Source organism: Lytechinus pictus, chromosome 12 (genome assembly GCF_037042905.1).
Source record: "Lytechinus pictus isolate F3 Inbred chromosome 12, Lp3.0, whole genome shotgun sequence".
Lineage (NCBI taxonomy): Eukaryota > Metazoa > Echinodermata > Echinoidea > Temnopleuroida > Toxopneustidae > Lytechinus > Lytechinus pictus.
In genome coordinates, this window is record NC_087256.1 from 28,536,147 (window position 1) to 28,544,086 (window position 7,940).

Below are 7,940 nucleotides of genomic sequence, written 5' to 3' on the forward strand. Positions count from 1 at the left end.
ACTGACATGTAGGCAAGTTAGCTTATATGGGTTAGCTGTATTTTTTTCTTATGGTATATGTATATTTTGTATCGTCCTGAGTTCAAAATTAGTTATTTATTGTAAATGTAGAGGTATTGTTTTTATTTATACTACTCAAATATATGAAACATTCTAATGCCCATTTACAAGTTTGAATTGTTTCAATATGTATTTTAACGTTTCTTTGATTTTTCTTTATTTATAATAATACAGCAGTCTTTGCTGCAGTTCATATTTGGTGCTTTTCGCCAATCCTACATGTATATATACCAGTAGTTCTTATTCATGGAATAAACATTTCATTTTTTTTTTTGGGGGGGTGGGGCAGGGGATTTTTAGGTGTTTTCCTAGAACCTTTTATTACATATTAGACTTGTTCAGTTTAATAACGATTTCTCAACAATCTGCTCAACTGGTGATTAATCTACCAATTCGATGACGTGGATTTTTTTCTTCTAAAAATACCTTAGAATATTGGTGACTGTAGCATCTTCATAATCCTCAAAAAAGCATTTTGTTCATGGCCAAGGTATGACAAATTAACTTTGATTCCATATTGCAACTGTCCCAAATATGATACAATGTAAGTACATGTATATGTGCCAAAAAATAGTTTGCTTCATAGGTAGTGCATGTGAACAACAGTGAACTCTCAATAGTTATGGTATAAAATGATATCAAGTTGCTACATGTAAATTGTCAAATATTGCATGAAAGAAATTAAGAAAAAAAGTTTAGATAAATGCATACACAAATCAACTGTTACAATGCTTCTTTTTCACTTATAAGTTCTACTTCTTGAGAGAAAAAAAAATTATGATCGAAATTGAGAATATTGGACACTTACATTTGTACCAGTATTTGTAAATATATATATTTTATATAACTTTAGGTCTTTTTAAAAAATGTTGTCTAATCAATAAAAATATGTGCTATCGGGTATAGCAAATGTAATATGAAGAAAAAACAATGCTGATTGAAAATGGTGGGTAGACTTGAAAGAGAGAGAAAGAGAAAGAGGGATGTGCTGTTAACACTGAATGTTGTCATTTTAATTGACACAAATTTCCTTTAAGCTTGCAGCTGCCCACTCATTTTTTAAAAATATTTTATGTGTTATAAATTTGATTACTGGTGTTTTATTTCATTGTAAAAGTCATTTACATTCATATTAAAAATACATTATATTATATATTCATTGTGTTCATTTGCAAAATTGGAATAATCAATTGTAAATGAATGGGGGTGAAATTCTGTGTTCTATACATAAACATCAGTATGCTTAATATGATTTTATAGAAACTATAAACCCTTTTGTGGGCTTATTAACAGTGATATACTGTATTTTTTAATACTTATGTAAGTGCATCATAATTATTACCGCCTGTGTTGTACGCTCAACTCAAAGTTGCATTGAATAGAGTAGTAGTATTAGTTGATGTTTTTACATATCTCGATTCATGCTAGATATCAAGGTATTTGTGACTTATATTTGTTATGAGAACAAGCTTTATGTATTCATTAACAAAAGAATATAAATTGTGCCTATTTCTGAAAATTTCTGTTCTGTATGTTTTATTGGTGGTCTACTTTTTAAATGAAAAAGAGAGTTAGAAGGGGAAGCAAGAGAGATTGCTCGAGATAAAAAAATAATACAAATAAAATCCAAGATAATTAAAGAAACAAGATCGGGGTTGGAGCAGAAGAGATGAAGCAAAAGAAATTGAGCAAGGAGGAATGTGAACCAAGGAAATAGCGAGGACAAGGCAAAAATAGGGCGAGCATGGCCATCCCAGTTGGGGGGGGGGCCAAACGGGGGGCCAAATCGATAAAAATACTTCAAAAAAATAACCAGAGGTTGAAAACCACGGTTAAATATCTACTAAATTAAAAATGACATATATATGATTGATTGATTGATTTATTTCCACATTCCAATAAAAAAAGTATATACAAGTGTAATAATTTTTCTTAGCATAACATAAGCAAATGACATAATAAATAATAAATGCACACATACATTCTAACAATCTACTTGAAATATATTTATACCTAATAAATTTCTTTTTTTCTAAATTATTAAAACAAATAGTAGTATCCCGTAATAAATAACCATCTGGAATAAAATTATTGGAAATGGTTTTTTGAATGATTTGAGTAGGTATGGGTGTTAACATTTTACCAAAAAAAAAAGTAAGGAGGAATACAGGTTAGGGAAAGTTTTTTTTTTTTAAAGGTCAAAGGTCAATGACCTTTTTAAATATCATCATGGTATCTCCCGGATAAAATATTACAGGCTGGTGATCATGGTGTCAAAATGCACAGATTCTTAAAAGAAGATCAAATAAAATAAAATCAAATACCTACAATGCTCATTCACCCATGAAATTCAAGGTCAAAGCCTTTCAAAGGTCAATGACCTTTTTTACATTATATACCATATACGGTATAATGGTATCTCTGAGATGAAAAGGCGCAGGTTGGTGATCTTGGTGTCAAAATGCAGAGGATCTTACAGGAAGATCGAATAAAATGAAATTAAGTACCCAGAATGCACATTAAACAATAACATTCAAGGTCAAGCATTTCAAAGGTCAATGACCTTTTTAAACTTATGTATCATACTGTGTAATAGCATCTCTGAGATGAAACGGCACAGGTTGGTGATCGTTGTGTCGAAATGCACAGATTGTTACAGGAAGGTCAAATAAGATAAAGTTAATCACTTAGAATGCATATTAATCCATAAAGTTCAAGGTCAAAGGTCAATGACCTTTTTACATAGGCTATATATCGTAGAATGGTATCTCTGAGATAAAACGTTGCATGTTGGTGATTTTAGTGTCAAAAAGCAGTTTTTGAAAGAAGATAATAAGGCACAAAATAATCATAAAAAATACTCCTTCACCTTTGATATCCAAAGTCAAAGGTCAAAAGTTAATAAATATTTATATATTCGTGCATGACTCCCCCCAAAAGAAATTAATCCATTATATTCACATTTTATTTTATATTAATACAGGCAGACGAGAATGAGCAACATGAATTATCAGATATTGGAGTTCCGATTCTGATTAAGTTCTTTCAATTAATTGGTAACAGTTATGATAGGGGCAGGTGTGAAATACACCTACTGACCTACAGTCACATTGCATTGACAAAAGTGTTTTATAAAATCATATAATTTGAAATGGTGAAGTTGTCTAAAGTAGCAGCATTTAGATATGCATTTTAGAAATCTAAATCAAGCCAGGTACTTCTCTGTAGCAATAGGTCACTAACCTCAAATGCTACAATCAATACTATAAACTATAACTTAATATATAACTTAACTCTCATGGCAAGCATCATCCTAGAACATTTTCATATAGCCAGGGACAATGATGAAGAATTGAAATAAGACATTCATTAGAGCTGCAGCTTTTGTCATAGTAAATGAAGTTAACTGTCTCAATTTAAGCAAAGAGTAAATCAAAATCTTGAAAACCTGACATTTTCAGGACTTTGATCTGGCCCATTCAATGAAAGCCTAACGTTCTGTCAAGGGATATCAGACCAGGATATATATAATTATTATTACTGATATGTTGCACATGCTTTCTCAAGAACTGGAAGTGGTGCTGTAGGAGTTTTGTCATTTAGGTCAATGGATGTGTAGCTGTAAGCTATTATCTCCTTTTGAATTTCATTATTATATGCCTAATTTGTGCACGATAACAATCAGTTGTTCTGGACCAATTACATGATCCTTGTACAAACTGATACCTAGTAGAAATAGCATCATGGGTGACGTAAGGCAGAGAGCAGATATGAAGTTGTGTCCTGCAGCATTAGCATCTCAAGAGATTCTGGCAGCTGGCAATGAGAGGTAATTAATAATAGTCAGGTCCAGATTTTAAAAAATGTGCTCAGAAAAAGTGCTTTAGGCATTTTGTGTTAATGCTGATTTATCGATTGTTTCAAGGTAATTCAGGCGTGCTGAATCCAAAAATGCTGTTTGCCAAACTTGATTCCGACGTTTTCATCCTCAAATCGGCAAAAAACAAAATGGCGGCATTTTGAATGTAGTTTCCCATATTAAACGATTTTTATGGGTGATTTTATTTCAGAAATTGGGGTCTATGCATTATTTTTTATACCCATGCAGGGTTGCAAACATATTGTGTAGTCTGCAGGCACAGACCCTGATTGGAACTTTGATCAATAAGTGTGCCTCCACGCAAAGACTAGCACATACAAAACTTGCTGTTCCAATACTGAGCGAGAGAGCCTTCAGTACACAAGGCATGAGTAGGCTGCACATTCAGACCCTTAACTCGAGTGAAGGGTTTGCCCAGCAGACTACATATTGTGTGCGATTGATTCGTCAGCCATCTTTAATTCCAAGATGGCTGCCATGATTCACAGCTGCTGATTGATAAATAATATGGCCAAATGTTTGTTAATTTGGGGGCGATGCTGGCATAATCACATTGTGATATCTTTAACATGTCCGCCATTTTTTCCTCGCATGCATAGCAGAAGCAAGACATGGACATCGCTTTTCCGACGGAGGCGATGACCATGGCGGCGGCGAAGTCAACATCAAATCTTAACCGAGGTTAAGTTTTTGAAATGTCATAACTTTTAGGGTATGCATAGATGTCTATTTCATGATACTTAGGATTAAAAAAAGTCTATTGAGACAGGTTATAGTTACAAAAGTTCGTCAAGGGTACCTGGAAATCCAACATAGCGTCCAAAACGGCAGTCGTTAAACCATCAACTCCAAAAATTAAAGTAAATCATCAAAATCATCAAAAAAGCTTTCAAGGAAAATAATGAATCAGGACATGTTTACAAGATAGTCAATGAGTGTGTCAGAGAATCCAAGATGACCTTCCATAATAGCGTCTATAATGGACGTTGTAACTTTGAAATGGTCCAAATTCATATAATATCCACCTGGTAGAAATGACTTTGGGGCCTACCGAGAAAAAAATAAAACATATAAAAAATCATGGTTCCAAAGGGAAAATTACATTGGAAAAATTTCAAGGTTTATCAATGGTGCAGTTTTGCAAAAAAATGATGATGGCTTTAAAAAAAATGATATTTCTTAAAAAATTTGGCTGCAAAGTGCATATACTATCTACCAAGATACATTTTTGTGTCTTTTCTCATGATTTCAAGGGTCAAATAATATAGGTGAAGACAAATTACAGGGATACGCTGTTGTCCATTTTGTAAAAAAAAAATGAAGAACGCTCCAAAAATTACATTCGAAGTGGCCACCATTAATACAAAAATGACAATACTTCATATCCCATCTAACGCCACTATTTTGGTGTCTCTGTTTTAAGACTCATAACAATATGATTCACAGGAGTTAGTGACATAATTGGATGGTGGTGCAACAATAAGTAAACATCAAAAAACAAACTTTAAAAAATAAGGTACACTTTCACCTAAAAAGTTCCATAATTTACTGATTTCAAGTATTTCAAGACACGTCATTTTAGTGCTTAGGACTATCCTATGGTTTCATGATTATGGGACAGCAGTCATTTTTACGCAATTTTAGAAGTCGCTTCGGACTTTTTACGACCGTGAGGAAAAGGAGAACTGACCATCCTTGTTATTTGTCCCGATTTATTATTTAGCCTTCAAACCACAATAGTGTAGATTTTGTTAACCTAATTATGACTATGTTTAGGTGATGGAAGTCTTTTTAGACTCATTTTGAAAGCCATATTTGATTAATAGGCAAAATGGACAGCTTCATACCATTGTATAACTAATCCAAAAGTATTATTTAACCCTTGAAACCCTATAGTATAGACACCAAAATCATATCTCCCAGATAGATTCTAAATGGATTATGTCAATTTTTAAGTATTAGCAGCCATTTTAGACTCCTTTATTGGAAGCCATCTTGGGTTTTTAGACATTACAGGACCATTCATTGCCCTTGTAACTTATCATAATGCATTACTTGACCATTTAAACCAAGGGTTAGACAACATAGTCATATACCCCAGGCGGATATTAAACAAACTATGTCAGTTTTTAGGCAACAATGGCCATTTTAGACTCTAATTTTTGAAGCCTTTTTGGATTCTTGGACATGCTGGACCTCTGACTGTCCTTGTAACTAGTCCTAATTCATTACTTGACCCTTTAAAACATGGTTAAACACCAAAATCATGCACCCCAGGCTGCTATTAGACAAACTATGTTAGTTTTTTGGTTAGAACGGCCATTATATAGACTCCATTTTTGGAAGCCATTATGAATTTTGGACATACTGGAACCAGTTACTGTCCTTGTAACTTGCTCCAATGTAATACTTGACCCTTTAAACCATGGGTTATACTAATAAATCATATTCTCCGGGCGGTTATTAAACAAACTGTGTCGGTTTGTAAGTAACGATAGACATTTTATACTCCATTTTTGCAAACCATCTTGGATTTTTGGACATAAAGGACCATGGACTGTCTTTGTTACTTGTCCCAACGTATTTCTTGACCCATTTAACCATGGGTAAGACACCAACATCATCTCCCCAAGGCAGATATTAAACAAAGTATGTAGGGTTTTAGGGTTTTTAGATAACAACAGCTATTTTAGACTCCAATTTTGAAAGCCATCTTGGAATTTTGGACGTAGTGGACCGTTGAATGTCCTTGTAACTTGTCCCAGTTTACTTCTTGACCCTTGAAATCACCAATGAATAAAACACAAATAAAAGACACTAAAATAGGTAATAGATGAATTGTGAATTTTTAGGCAATGGCAGCGATTTTTACGCAATGTTGGATTTTCAGGTACCCTGGAGTGCTTTTATGTTCACTCTTTCCTTTTACCCCCTACACCATTGAGTAGTCATGTATGCACCGAAAAAGATGTCTAGGGTAGATAAAGTGTCGGTTATTTTAATTTTCATTTAATGACGGCCATCTTAGACGCCATCTAAAAAATAACCACTTTCCTGGATCCGGATTTTGGTAGATTTTTAGTATGTTATTCCTGAGATCAAATAGTACCAAAAACCGTTGTCAAACATTTTTGTTACAAGTTTTGGGGTTCAGAATAGAGAAAAAATTGTGTAGAATGGCGGCCATATTGTTTTTGCCAATTTGAGGATTTTAACATCAAAATCAAGGTTGGCAAACAGCAAATTTTGACTCAGCGCCCTCAAATTATGCTAAAACACTTCTCAATTCAGCATTAACACGATTTGCCTAAGGCACTTTACTTTTCTCAAAATCTGGACCTGACTAATACGGGAATTCATCTTTGTTGAAGTTGAGATATGTCAGACACTAATGCCATTTACTATGACAGAAGCTGCAGCTCTAATGATGGCCTTCATTTCATCTTCATCATCATCCCTCTGCTGTTTGGAAATGCTCTCAGATGATGCTAGCTGTGACATGAGAGTTAGACCCATCCCATCCATTTTCAGAAGATTAAGCTAATAGTTTATAGTATTTATTATAGCATTGAGATGACCGTAAGTGCATGGCCTATCGCTGGAGAGAAAAAGACATGACAACCTTGATTTAGAAATTATGATGCATTAAATGCTGCTACTTAAGATAAAAATCATTTCAATTTATATACTTGATTTCATTTATTTTTTCATTGCTTTTGGCAACGCATCGCAATATATGAAGAAGTGTTATTTGGTTATCAACTTTTTTTTAAAACTTAATTTCCACTGATATTTTGTTCTGGTTTACAAATGGTTATCTTAGTTCCATGGTTTTTATTTGGAAAAATGTATGAATATTTCAAGATAGAGGCTAAAATGAAATTGATTGATTGTAATTTATAATCAAATTTTAAAGATTTCCTCATAATATTCCAGAGAAACATGGTGGGTTTCTTGTAGGGGTCGTCCCCCTCTCGTTGTTAGAAAAGTCATTATGAGT